Raw genomic sequence first — 14,808 nt, 5'->3', positions numbered from 1 at the left:
TCCCTTTTGTTTCTGTACGTCTAAATAAAACTCGGAAAACACAAATTCAAATGTAAAAAATAAAGACAATAAAATTGAAAACAGAGTAATGTGCAACGCATTAGATAAATGTCTGTATTAGTAGTTTTTAGTGAGCAGCAAGTACCTACTGATAAAGCAGTGACCATGTGGAGAACAATAATAGGTGATAACAGATGGATAAAAGGCTTAATATGCAATCAAAACTTGTGTAAAACAGCTGGTACACTTCTATACAACTAAGGCTAAGGTTGTCTGCTGCAAAGTGAAATATTCAGTTTTATGTACTAGTGGAGGACGTTTGCAGTAAACAGGTTGTGTTTCAGGAGAAAACCATAAGTTAAAAACAGATTTATTTGTTGTACTAAAGCAGACTTAAACATAGCTAAAGCAGTTCTGGTGGTGTGCATATCCACAGAAATCATGAGATGAACACAGTTCAGATCAGACTTTTAAAATCATCCGTCTGATCCTCTCATGTAGGCTATTCTGTAATACAATACAAGGTTATTTTAGTTTACTAAAATTAAAACTTTGAAAACGTTCCTGTTCATTGAAATAAAATGAAAACCTAAAAAATATTGGAAAAGCTTAACTAAAGGTAAAATTTAAAAGCACTAAAATTATATTAATAAACAAAAACTAAAATAAAACTAAAATAATAATTAATTAATCTTATATAGCAACATAAAAAATAAATTATAAAATGACAAAAGTATATAACTAAAATCAAAACTATAATAATAACTCTGATACATGTAATTTCACCAATGTAAATGAACGGATTTATAGCATTCTGTAAGGAAATAATCAAATGAAATAAAATATAATGTAAGTTTAATGTGAATCGAGGCTAATAGTAGTATTAATAGAATTGCTTAGTAGAAATACTGTTCTCACCTGACGGTGAAGGATTAAACAGTTTAAACAGCTGTGAAACACAACAAAAACAAGCCCACCCAAAAGCTACACATGACATACACACAGATCTCTCATTGGCCTACTTCCATCAACTGAACATCTGTGTTGGAAATGGCAAAAGAATCACAATTTCTCCGTGTGTGTGTTAGACAAGAAATGCAGAGAAAGAGGTTAGAAATGTAGAGACAAAAGAATGGATCACATCCTGTAACAGATTCACCCGAACTGCACCAGAGTTAATGCATTTCAGAGGTGTGTTTGTAAACAATTGAGCAATTTCAATCCCCAACCTTTAGGAACAAAACTAAACGGGCTTTTTCATGTTTTTTCACCATACTCTTCAGATTTGTCTAGTCTTCTGTCGATTAGGAGTTGTCGTAGGATGGAAGACTATGGACGCGACGCGTATTGCAAATGTGTTTACAGCCTACGCAAGTCTCAAAATAAAAGAGAAAAGCTCGAATACACAAAAAACTAATTGACAATACGAGGCTATGTAATGTAATGTAATGTAATGGGTTTCAGATCTCTGAATCCAGCTGCAAAATCCCAACGTGCATCATTTCAAATGACAATTGTGCCGTTGTAAATCATAAAATCTTATATCTATTAAGGTAACGTTACTGTATGTATGTAACAGTGGAGGATAACCGTGAACGGGAGGAAGGAAGGAAAGATGGCATGACAGAAAATAAACACAAAGGGTTCAGGTGAAAATATATATTACCGTTTATTGAGAAGACTCTTCATTCCTTCGACGCTGAAAACAGGAGAAAATGCGAATTGCTCAGTTCCTGGGACGAATATAATAGATGCATATGACAGAAAAGCGCAAAGACACGCACGTCAGAGCGCGCTGTGGCAGACCATCAGGTTCAAGCCTGGCAGCCTCCGGTCACGTGACCTGCCAGTAAAGACCGCTTGAACCGCGTTACTGGCGGATCACGTGACCAGCTGCTTCTCTATGTCTGAGAATGTTTATATGAAACTTAATGTATTTTGATGTAATATATTTTATAGTTTTTATAAATATAATATATTTTTATGTAGTTATTTAGAAATCGTAAAAAGATTTATTTAAAATGTAAAGATAAAAGATGCCATTAAGTCTGCATCAAGACTTAAGCAATATATGATATTAAAGAGCCGCTCGAATAATATTTTGCTTTTTTAACCCCTTTTAGTGTGTAACGTTGCTGTTTGGGCATAAAAAAAGATCTGCATAGTTATAAAGCTCAAAGTCAACTCTAAAGGGAGATATTAGCTGCGTCTCGTTTCGGAAGGCTGCGTCCTCCGGAGGTCTCATTGGAAGCCTGCTACGTAATCGAGGCTGTCTCATTTCATAAAAAGCAACTAGAATTCGGAGGACACATGAGGTGTATCATTCATTGAGGAGATAACCTATTCAGCTTATTCAGTTTATCTTTATTCACAGAAGCACTAGCTGTGTGATGTGTGAATCCTCATTGTGCTGTGCTGCTATTTGCCCAAAACTAAACCAATGGGATAAAACATTTATCTTTAATAAATGCCTTTAAGTGGTCATAGACTATGAATATCTCAAAGAACAGTACCGTGCTTTTAAGACCTCAAAATGGATTTAAAAAACGGAATTTGGACTGATCACCTGTTATAAACCCATGTGGATCCATAGGGCAATTAAATTACCACAACAGCTTGGTGTTTGTGAGTAACAGTAACATTAGGTAATTTGGCCGAGTGGTGGGGAAAAAAACCCGACATGTGGATTTAACAGCAAATTATTTTTGATAGTATATTTTTATTTGTTAAATATTTTCACATTTGCACATACGTGTATGAAGCCTCAGGAGCTGAAACCCGTTTATGGTCACGGACATACTGTATGATTTCAGCCAGATGCTCAATAATTGACCAATCAGAGTAGACTGGGCATTTAGGACAGGAGCTTTAACCGGCTGTTCTATCAGAGAGTAGGCGCTGCAAAGATTTACATTATAAGAAGTGTATTGATTTTTTTACTTTAAATCACACAAATGCATTCGAGCACACCCCAGTAATATTATGAACGTTTTTCTAAGCACACGAGTGGCTCTTTCAAGCAGCAATAAATAATAAACATTTTTTTGTAAATAGCTGCTTAAAACTTTCCTAAATAAATTGTATGATCATTTGGTATTCGTTTAATAAAAAAGGAAAAACATTTACAAATACATTTTCACAACCCTCAGGTAGTACGCCAAAAATAAGGAAATAGCCTAGTGCAATACTGCCCTCTGTTGGTGATAGTCCAATATGAAATCTGACAAGTACCCCCAGTGAACAGGCCAACTAGGTCATATTAACTTGCCAAACCTTGACATCATTGTCGTAACATGTTTATTTTGGGGTATATTATTTTGACTTTTTCCAATGGTATCGTAAATATTGCAACATTGCGTATGCATTTCTAAGATTGGTGGCTTATTTTCATTGGGCGAGTTATCTAGTAGTTTACACTATCAATATTGGGTCCTTGATAGGAATAAAAATAGATCTAAGTACACTTCTTACCTATTTAAATCTGTGATTCTTTGCTTTAGAAGTGTACTTTTTGTAGGCCCATTCTGTTTAAAGGACCAGCATATGTTATATAGAAATATAGAATATAGAAAACACAATGCAATATATTAAATAATACATTTCCATATATTGAAACAAATTGCTTACATTTTTCAGTATATGAAAGCGGTTATTCCTGATGTATTATTCAATATATTGTAATATATCAACAGTATAATTCTATATATTTTCAAATGTATGTTAAATTATTTAATATGTTGACAGTTAATAAATAAGAAAATATATTTTATTTGCATAAAGGAGGCTTCTTAACAAGCGTATCCAGCTTGGTCAACCAGCTTTATGAAGAAGACCATCTAGTTGCCCAGCAGGAAGACCATTCAGATGACCAGCATTTGATGCTGATGATCAACATGACTGTTCTTGTCTACTATCTTGACCAGCACCAAGCAGCATAATCCAGTTTGGACAAACATGGTCTAGTTTAAGCTTGTTTTTTCAGCAGGGCACCCTAAAGCCACTCCTATGACCTGCTTCAATCTGACCTTTCTCAATGCCTTGTTATGAACAGATTCAATGAACAGATTGGGGGTGCAACAATTGGCCATTAATTAATTAACTCCATTAAGGTCCAGTTTAATTAATTCAGGGTATTTTACATCATAAAATTCATTGATTTTAATGACAGATATTTAATGTCACCAAATGAAATAAAAGTAGTACGCATGTTTGACCACTAGGTGGCAAGACATTCCAAACTAAAAGGCTCTAGCTCGACATGTGGAGACATTGAAAGGGTCAAAGGGTTGCATGAGTGTTTCCCCTCTGTTCTGTTTATGCTGGCTGGGCTTTCATCATAGCTAGATGAGACGTTCCCTGAGTGAATGAGGCATGCAAGGTTACAATCTGGAGTTTTTTTACGGTCATTAAAATAAGCTCAAAACCGATGACAGAATGTATGGCAGAAGCCAATCGTAAATAATTACAGATGAAAGTAAGGAGGAATCACGACCGTGTTGCTTTACGTATTATGACAGTTGGTTCAGGCCGACTTTTCAAGTCCACCCATTCAAACACTGTTGCTTTCAAGTTTTCTCTTCTGTGCTCACTGCAGGTGCGCACTGTGGTTACATAAGTCTGTTTTTCTGAGGGGATTTGCTGTCTCTGGTGAAAAGCAAGGCACTAAAGGGGGGTGGGGGGATGAAGGTCTACACCTTTTCTTTTGTTCTTTTACCTGTTTCTAGGAATCTTATGCCATCTAATATCCAATATATTATCTTGTCTGTCTGACTGACCGTACACTCAGATGTACATTGCTTTACATTCAACTGCTTCACATTTAGCTTGCTTGTATTAGGGTTAAGGTTGTGCAATGATTCTTAATGAAATGACACTCATCCAAATTCGTACCAACTACAAAGAGTTGTGGAAATCTGATAGTGACCCTAAATTCAATGGAATTGTGCCTTTGAATAGATTTTAATGACTGATGGCCGATCATCCTGAAATGAGAGATTCAAACTAATCTGTTAGCTATTGCTTTGTACAGTCTAGCACAGTTTCAGCCCCAACATTTGACTTCGTTTAACTCAGTGAACATCTTTTGTACATTTACGCACTTCAAACGTCACAATTACCTGCTCTGATGTGAAAATCCATTCATGACAATACACTGTTTTTAGTTTGTGCTTATGTGTGGGAGAGAACTCCGCTGCATATTGTTCCTTTTCATTTATTGTGGAAATTAGAGTGTCTGTAGGAGTTTGTGTGTTTTTGGGTGTGGACAACGGGGCATGGTTATAATAGATAGCAGAATTTGAGAGTTGGCTTTTGTAGGTACAGTGTTTGGTAACGAAGATAAATTGAAAATTGAAGAATTGATCTATATTTAGCAGGAACAGTTCAAGCCGGAGGCGCTGCAACCTGATTCAGGGCTTTGAGGAAAACCTTTTCCTTCCCTCCACGAAAGATCCGTTCAGCAGCCCTCGCTGAACTATTGTGAGATGAGCTCTGTTGTGATCCAAGACCTCCTGTGCAATATGAGACTGAATGGCAGCGCAGGTGGAGACCTTGAACAATTCACTTTTTTATGTGAATATGGATGTGTGGGAGGCAGTGTTTGATTTGGCACAGTGTTGGCTCTGTTCTACAGATAAAAGTATATGTGTAAAGTAGCACGGGAGGTCAATGACCTTCAGGGTTGGCTTTTTTCTTGCTGTACACTTCATATGTGGCTCAGTGGTTAGAGCATAGGTCATAGGTTCGATCCCAGGGATTGCAAACAAATGTATAGTATAATGCAATGTAAGTCGCCAAAGCGTCTGCCAGATGTAAATATGTGACAATACTTCTGCCATGCATTGCCTTCGATTGTCATATTAGCACGATTAGGACTGTAATATACTTATGATGAAATTCTAAATTGTACATTTTTTGGATGTTCTATTGACAGAAATTCAATAAGGTATACATAACTATGTCTTCAGATGTGTATAAAGACCTTACATCATATTGTGATCTGGACAAAGCAGGTGCGCACAGAGGTCATTAAATTATGAGGTCATAAAAGAGAGTGTGTCATCAGTTAGCATTGGGGGAAGGAATGAGACATTTGTTTGTGTCTCTGATTCAAATTAGTCTCTCCACATCACTAGCCTGGAAGTCATTTTGCGCTGAACGCTGGCAGCTCTGATCATGTGCTTTCTAGGAAAGTCTCTGTCGCCATACAGTGGTAATGAAATGGAACTTATTTATACAGTTTCCATGGAAACTGCCCATTGGATTTATTGGATTCATGCTTTTTCCCTTAAATCAGAGAATTCGGTTTATTTATCCTATTCAGTGTTTTTTTTTTTAGGGGTTTCCTTCTCTCTCCCTCTCTCTCTCTCTCTCTCCCTCACTAAGAAAAACCCAGTCTGTGTTTAACTGTTCGAAATGTTCGAAATATGCTTCGTAAAATATTGTTCTGAACTTCACTTTACATCTGTTTCCAAAGTCTATTTAATTGCAAATGGCCTGCAAATAATAAATAAAGGGACTGGATGTTTTCATCAATTTGCTTTAATTCATCCCAAACTTGGTTTAACTTGGAGAGGCAGCACAGGTTGCTAGAAATATACCATGCGTTGGAAGAACTAAATTGGTCATGAACTTTTTCCTTGAGCATGCACCTGCATTGAGACTTTAATTAAACAAGTTCTAAAAAGAGTCTGAAAAACAGATGGAAAGGATGGGGAATGGGAGGGGGACACCGTTTTGCGTTAGGGAAAGTCTTAGTACCTGCGTCATGGGTTTTCACTCACAGAGAAAGGCTGTCTGAAAGTAACCATTAGAGCCCCACCATCTCCCGGGCGTCCAATGTAGAGTAATGTTTGGGTTGAATAACACAATGTTGTGGAAGAAACGATTCAACTTGTTCTCAAACCTTGGCAACTGAACCATTCTAGTGCCCTAAAGATCTCGCTGGTCCATGACCGGATCATTCATAGGTGTGAGAAAATAACGATCACTGTCCTTTTGTTGCACAGTAGAACAACTGGCTTTCGCTTACGTCAAGAACGTTTCTACCTGCGTCACGGGTTGATGTTTCCATTACCTTAAACTCAGGACACCAGAGGAGCCACACTACTTTATGAGTCAGACCCCTGACTGATACGTCCCTGTCTGTAATACGTAAAGCTTTGTTCTGGAGTTTTGACCTCAAAATTTTACCTGACTGACAGAGTTAGATCACTCTTCAGATTTAAGTCAAACTTCTTTGTTACTTTAGATTATAATGATTTGACGTGGTTTTATCCCACATGAGATGTGCAAGGTTAAAGGGATTCTTAAAGGGATAGTTCACCCAAAAATGAAAATCCATGAAAACATTTACTCATCCTGAAATTGTTCCAAACCTGTATATTTTTCTTTGTTCTGCTAAACACACAGGAAGATATTTGGGAGAATGTCAGTAACCAAGCAGATCTCACCCCCTATTTACTCCCATAGTACGGAATATGAATACATGGGAGTCAATGGAGGATGAGATCTGTTTGGTTACTGACATTCTTCCAAATATTTTCCTTTGTGTTCAGCAGAACAAATACATTTTTACAGGTTTGGAACAATATGAGAGTGATCAATGATGACAGACTTTTCATTTTGGGGTGAACCATCCCTTTAAATCCAATCTATTCTCGATCCTCTTCAAAGAGTATAAGATAATCTTCCATATGATCACAAACACAGAATAAAAAATCGCAAATTGTTTAGCTACAGTTTTGCTTCTCTTCATTTGCCACATAAAATTCACTTCAAATCCGTTGTCATTTTGTATTTCTTGTAATAAGGGCAGTTCAATAACAACACCAGTTTGTAATTATAACTATGCTTTCCATGAGCCGGGCTCACCCACTGTGGAGAACATGAGGTTGTTTCCAGATCAGATTTCTGAAACTGAATCACGCTAATAACGCACCGAACATACAATGTGTTGTGGTACGTTAAGTATCAACACAACAGAAGTGTTTCCCAAACACTTTAGGCCCTGTTGAGGCCTCCGTGAAGAAAAAGTGGGGGTCCATTTAACAACTGTGTAAAGGATTTCCCCCAGTGTTTACAGGTGGTATTAGTTGCAAATGACTCAGTGGGCGGTTATGTTTCTCACTTTTTTTATTGAGTATGAAAAGGCCATGGAAAAGGTCAGCAATTGTGGAAAATGAGGAATGGGTAGGGTTTTGGAAGAAACTATATTTATTTATTTTGGGGATCCTCTGACAGATCTTAAAGAGTTTCTGTGTTTAGGAGTACAAGGCTAGGCTAAGAGACAGTATGGGTCTCCCTTGCCTTTTGTTGTTGCATGAAAATAGCGCAAACAAGACAACGTCCTCCAGCATTTTGATTTCTACAAAGCATGATACACTTTAACTTTGCTTTAACAAAGTTTAGTGTATGTTTCACGTGAGGCATTGCTAACTATCCCATCACTTTTAATGGCTCTTATCTATGAATGAAACTTTATCCTAGTTTTTTAACCTTTTTCTGATGTTCTCTGTAAAACCAAATGTTTATCATTTAGTCCATGCCATGATTTCCTTATAATATTATATAACACACTGTTATATTCTACTATGTGTAACTGTAATTTATTAGTCGGTATATTAGGAACCATAAACTCATTTAGAAAAGTTTCTCCAGAGCATGCTGGTAATTCATTTATGATTTAAACTGATAGTTTTCTATATGGTTCTATATGGCAAACTGTGACAAACTGATTTACTGAAGTGATTGTGTCCGGATTGGTTGTGTTATGTGCACATCACATTAAAGGCACAGAGCTTGTCCAAATTCTTGAATCATGACTTCCATCTTTTTCCGGACAAACAGATTTTTCTGCATTTTTTCTTATGTTTACATATGATGTTAAATACACATACTCAAGCATACCGTAAATCGGAAAACCAACTCATTTTATATGCATTATGCATATACGCTTTAAAAGAGAGACCTTTGATCATTTCAGTGGATATAATCCTTTTGTTGTTTGCCGTATAGCCTCTGATATTCTGTTTGTTTATACGTGAGTAAACAGTGGTGTGATTGAAATACCATAACGCTGATACGAAATTGAATTGCTGCCTGTTTGTCTTGCCAAAAACTAACGGCCCAGAGAGTCTCGCTCTATCCGGTGGTGGGTAAAAACATTTTTTTTGTAATTGACACCACATGTTCTTGTGTATGGGGGGGGGGGTTGTCTGTTACTCACCCCTGCGCAAACCTTCCGTCAGCTAATATCATAGTACAGATGTAAGGCCCTCTGCCCTCCTCACAAACTCCAGGCCAGGGGAGGGTGAGATGTGCTTTCCCTGGCCCCGCGTACCTGATGCATGTTGGGAGGTAGCTTGGGGCATAGTGGCTGTTGGCCAGAACTGGGAGGTCTGGAGATGGGAAGAGTAAATGAAAAGACTTTGTCAGGCCTTTGACAAGTTAAACCTGAAGGCAACAGCAAAGCTGGAAAGCAATGTTGGTGAGTCTCTGAGATCATCCTTGTCTCTTGCACATTCTATTTCAGTGAGGCGCTTCGTCTGAATATTGCCCTGTTCTCTGAAGCAGAGGCAATGACCCTAAAGACCCCCTCTGTCTTTGATGCTTTAATGCCTCCTAGATGCATTTGGCTTATGTGACATCTAAAATATTATGTAGGAAAAACTCCAGGTAAAGTTATGTGACTGTAGCTTTTCTTCTTAAAAGGAACATTTTATTATTATTATGTTTAAAAACCGTTTGAAACAGTTTCTGGCTGAGCGCTGAGCAGGCTGTCTGCAAGATCAATTCAAGGTGTTGTGCCTCCAGTCATGGTCATGCTTAGCTCAGTTAGTTGCAAACAAAAGTCAGTTAAACATGATTGTTGGAAAAGCTTAATGCCATTTTCCCCTTTAATCATTTCCTGTTATTTCTAAAGTGATTCCTCGAGGCATGTGATACTGTGGCATTTTCATGGAACGATATAAAAAAGCGATTTCATTAAAATCATCCAAACACGTCTGGATCTCTCGAGTTATTTCTCTTTAGCTGTTGTTGTTGCCTGCACTTATTGAAGGCCTGTGTCATTTCAGAATTCAGCTGAATTCTCGCCCTTGCGGGGGTCAACAGCGAGTCGGGGACAAAAAGACAGCGCTGTGTGCCTCAGGAGACGTAATGTCAGCAAAGCGAGCCTAAATGGAAATCCTGCTATCACTGTGGAATTTTATTATTTAGTCATTGTTTGATTCATAGTCACCTGGTGTCTTTCCTCCCATATTCTATCACAGGACACATGAGGGAGAAAAAAATAGGTTTGTCCAACAATAATATGTTAAAATATGTGGTATACATCATTTGCTTTGCACAAAAACAACCTTTATTTTTCAAACAGCACTTGTCGAAAGAGGTAATGTCCTGCTAGTATGAGATATGGTTATATATTTGTCTGTGGATCTTCCTATTATTCCTTGGAGAATAGTAGAAAAATGAGCTCAGCTTTTCTAATTTCAGTCGGCAAGATGATCAGTGCTGGTCCTGTTTTCAGTGAGAGTCACTAGTTCATTCATTTGAACTGTTTTGCCTGTCATAATTGAGGCATGTACAGATTGGAAGTCATTGTGTCAGTGTACAGGTCTGGCAATTGTTTTAATCTCAATCCAAAACTGTCAACAAGTTTGTATGTAAACTCTATTTTTGGCACAAGAAATTTAACTTATGACCTGTTGGGTTGGGTGATTTAGTGTATTTTCACTGGGAGATAATCTCATTGAGAAATGTATAAACTTCATATTTTTAACTCCCTTCACCATGCCTCGCTTCATTTTATACCACAGTTTATTATTTCAAGTTTGCAATTTGTTAAATCATGTAAAATATCACAACATTCAAAAAATGTAGAAACCTTAAAATGTGATCAAAAAAAGTTGGAAACCAAGTTGACATATATTTTGATCGTCCTGATACTTTAATAAATTCTTAGAACACTGGGTCTTATCATTCACCAGTGCTAAAAATTTGTCTAAAGGTTAATTATTATGATCAAGAGTCCAAAAGTAGAAACAAGTAAGTGTTGACAAATGAAGCAATTAATCAGAGTTCCTTTTAATGTTACATGCTGTTAAGGGGCGGGGCTATCAGAGATACATTATGTCAATGTGTCAAGTGTCAAAGCTAAAATAGTCACAGGTGCGGCTTGAATTACTTATGAGATCTCCCAGATTTAATTCTTTGCATATTTGCAAAACTCCACTGACAGCCAAACGTGTGTGAGCACAATGTCTTTGTAGATTTGGCTGCAGGGGACTACTATTACACAATGTGGGATTGAAAAACACTTTTAGGACATACTTGACCGTCGCTGCCAGATTACCAGTGGCATTTCCCCCAGCTGCTTGTCAGAGTGGAATGGATTGATTCACATTTGATAGTTTCAATTTTCTGCTGCTGCTGGTCCTATCTTCCTCTGCCAGCCGCACAGCATGTCATGTTCTCTAACCTTTGAACCAAACACACACACATTTAGAAGAAACGCACTTTGATGAATGCACCTTTATTTCCACATTACTCTCTAGAGCCAAATGAATTGTTTATTAGTAAAACAAATATACAGAGATACGTTGAAGAAGATTAGATCTTTGCCTTTGGCAGCCAAAAAAGGAAAGTTTGTATGAAGACAACAAAAGTAGATGTCACATTTTAACCAACACAAAAGTTGGAGATCATTGCTTCAGATGAGTCTAGAAACCGTTTAGAACAGGTCAGTGGGGAGATCACGGGGCATATTAGTTCTTGCATTGAAAGGTGCTTGGTTTAATGAGCCAGTTGAGGGGAGAGGAGAATTGGGATGTGCCCAACTACAACATTTGTCTCCAACATTTGCCCTTTTTCCACTCTCTGTGCTTACATTGAGAAAAAAAACATAATTGTATGTAATACAGAACATGGGTAATAGTCTTGCTGGGAAAAATGCTAAGGAAAAGATTGATCATTTAGCCAGAAAGTTCCCCTAATGCAAAGCAGTAGCTGCTAACACTAATTCTCTGGATGCTGTGCACACTCCTTGAGCTCCAGAGTCCTACACCATTCCAACAAAGGGCTTTTTACTGTAAAGGTCACATATCAAGAGAACTGTGAGTCAGATTAGCTGTAGAACAGATCATTCTTTGAGACCATGATACAATGTACACTGTCCAAATAAGCTTTAGCACCTCATGTAAATATACTATTATGCTGTAAAATGTTCCTCAATAACTACTGATGTTTTCACATGCTGCTGGAAGTCCGCTGCTCAAATCAACAGAAAGTAAAGCAAAATCTTTTGGTGGTCTGAACCTAAAAGGTATTCACATTTCACTAAAAGGTGTTCTGAAGTTGTTTTAGACCACATTCGATTTCAGCACTTACAAATGCAGAAATGTTAATATTCTTCTTCTGTTGTAACCTAGTGTCACAGAAGATTTATGATCTATTGATTTGTGTTCATGGACACAAATTGTCCCTTTTTTCGTGTCATTCAACTCGACTTTAATATACATATCGCATACCCACCCCTAACCCTAAAGTCACAAGGGCAAAGGTGATTGTGTTGATATATACATACAAATATGTGTGTGTGTGTATACAGTATACAGCAGGGGTTGGTAACAGGCAGCCCGCGGGCCAAAACTGGCCTACTTTCAGCCTATACTTAAACTGAGACATTTATTCAAGAAGTTTATAATAAACTGAAAACAATTAGGCTTACTAGACACATTTTATGTCAGAGCGGGATCTGAGCTGAGCGGAGCGTTTGCTTGGTCCGTGAGCGACTGAGCGAAGCGCACAATGAGCGAAATATTGAGCGGAGCGACACACCGCTCCGCTTCGCTCACATGCACTGCTCAGCACCAACACGTGAACAATAACAAAGCAAATTCAGCTTCCTTTTTTTTGAAGGTGCCATGCTTCGTCTCGTAGTGCCGTCTAATATTTTATTCTTTGCAAACAGCAACAACTTCGTTGCAGATAAGACACACCGGCTTTGCATTCACAAAACTAGGTAGGATGAATGCATTGTTGTCTTTCCATTCCTCTTTTTTTATGCCTTATTTTTGCTGTCAACTTTCCTCTTTAGACTCTTTGATAGTGCCATTTTCTCTCACCATCTAGCTAGCTTAAATGTTAACATCACTCTGCACAGGACGTAATAGCGTACCCCTAGCAGGCAAAAAAAAGCCGTTTAGTACATGAGGAGTATAAAAAATAGGCAATGTTAAATAATTATATAACTATTATGTAATTATATAAATTATATAATAACTATATTTTTAAAAGTAGGCTATTGTAGTTGCATTTTTCATCAATTAATTTCTTAAAATATCCTTTGACTATGTTCTGGCCCGCCATCTAGCGACGAATTTGTTTTTTTGGCCCGATTCCAAGCTTACTTGCCGACCCCTGGTATACAGTATCTCACAGAAGTGAGTACACTTCTTACATTTTTGTATATATTTGATTATATCTTTTCATGTGACAACATTGAAGAAATTACACTTCGCTACAATGTAAAGTAGTGAGTGTACAGCTTGTATAACTGTGTAAATTTGCTGTCCCCTCAAAATAACTCAACACACAGCCATTAATGTCTAAACCGCTGGCAACAAAAGTGAGTACACCCCTAAGTGAAAATGTCCAAATTGGGCCCAATTAGCCATTTTCCCTCCCCGGTGTCATGTGATTATTTAGTGTTACTGTCACGGTTACCACGCCCTCTGCATCAGACGTCACCACACGATTATCACGTTCCCAGTCACTGGAGTATTAATGGACTTCAGTTCCCACAATCCTACTCACCAGTCAGCCATGCTGATTGCACCCACACCTGTTCCCCATAACCCGGACTCTGTTTATACTCACATTGTGTACCATGTAATTGTCAGGTCTTACGTTAATGTTCCGTGGTTCCCGTAAAGACTTTTTGACTCCTGTTTCCTGACTCTTGGTTTTTTGTGGATTACCCTTTGTTCGTTGCACTTTTGGATTTTTGTGCGAGCACTCATCTTTGTGTTTGTCGTGTCGTAACAGTTACAGGGTTTCAGGTGTGAATGGGGAGCAGGTGTATTAAATTTGGTGTTATCACTCTCACTTTCTCATACTGGTCAATGGAAGTTCAACATGGCACCTCATGGCAAAGAACTCTCTGAGGATCTGAAAAAAAAGAATTGTTGCTCTACATAAAAATGGCCTAGGCCAGGGGTCTTCAACGTTTTTTGGGGCAAGGACCCCTTAGATGAGAGATGCATGGAGCAGGGACCTCCTTTTACTAAATGTGTAAACGGAGCTATTTAAATAGAAACAACCCTATTGTCACAGCAATATTATGTTAAGGCATTACATTAGCACTATTATGCATGTTATTGCCAGTGGTGTAAAGTATTGGAGTAAATGTACTTGGTTACTTTACTTAAGTATCTTTTTGGCTACTTTGTAGTTGTACTGAGTATTAAAGATATTAGCAACTTTTACTCTCTACTTAACTACATTTTTGAACAAGTATATTTACTCTTTACTCCACTACATTTGTAATGACTAATGCAATTACACATTACATTTTGCATGCCAACTATCTTATAATTAATATTGCCATTTACAGGGCAATGAAGGTACTACAATCTTGTGGATTTTGCCATAACTTACAAAAACTTGTCAACATGGCTTCTTTATATGAATATGAGTGCAGTATCAGGTAGATGTCAATCGCTGGCGGTTTATACATGGTTAGCCCTTACCCGCTATTTCTACAGTAATATATTGGCAACACTATTGCCAGCTAGTTACTGTAGGTCA

The sequence above is a fragment of the Triplophysa rosa genome, linkage group LG1, assembly GCF_024868665.1.
Source record: "Triplophysa rosa linkage group LG1, Trosa_1v2, whole genome shotgun sequence".
Lineage (NCBI taxonomy): Eukaryota > Metazoa > Chordata > Actinopteri > Cypriniformes > Nemacheilidae > Triplophysa > Triplophysa rosa.
Note: the sequence above shows the minus strand (reverse complement) of the source record.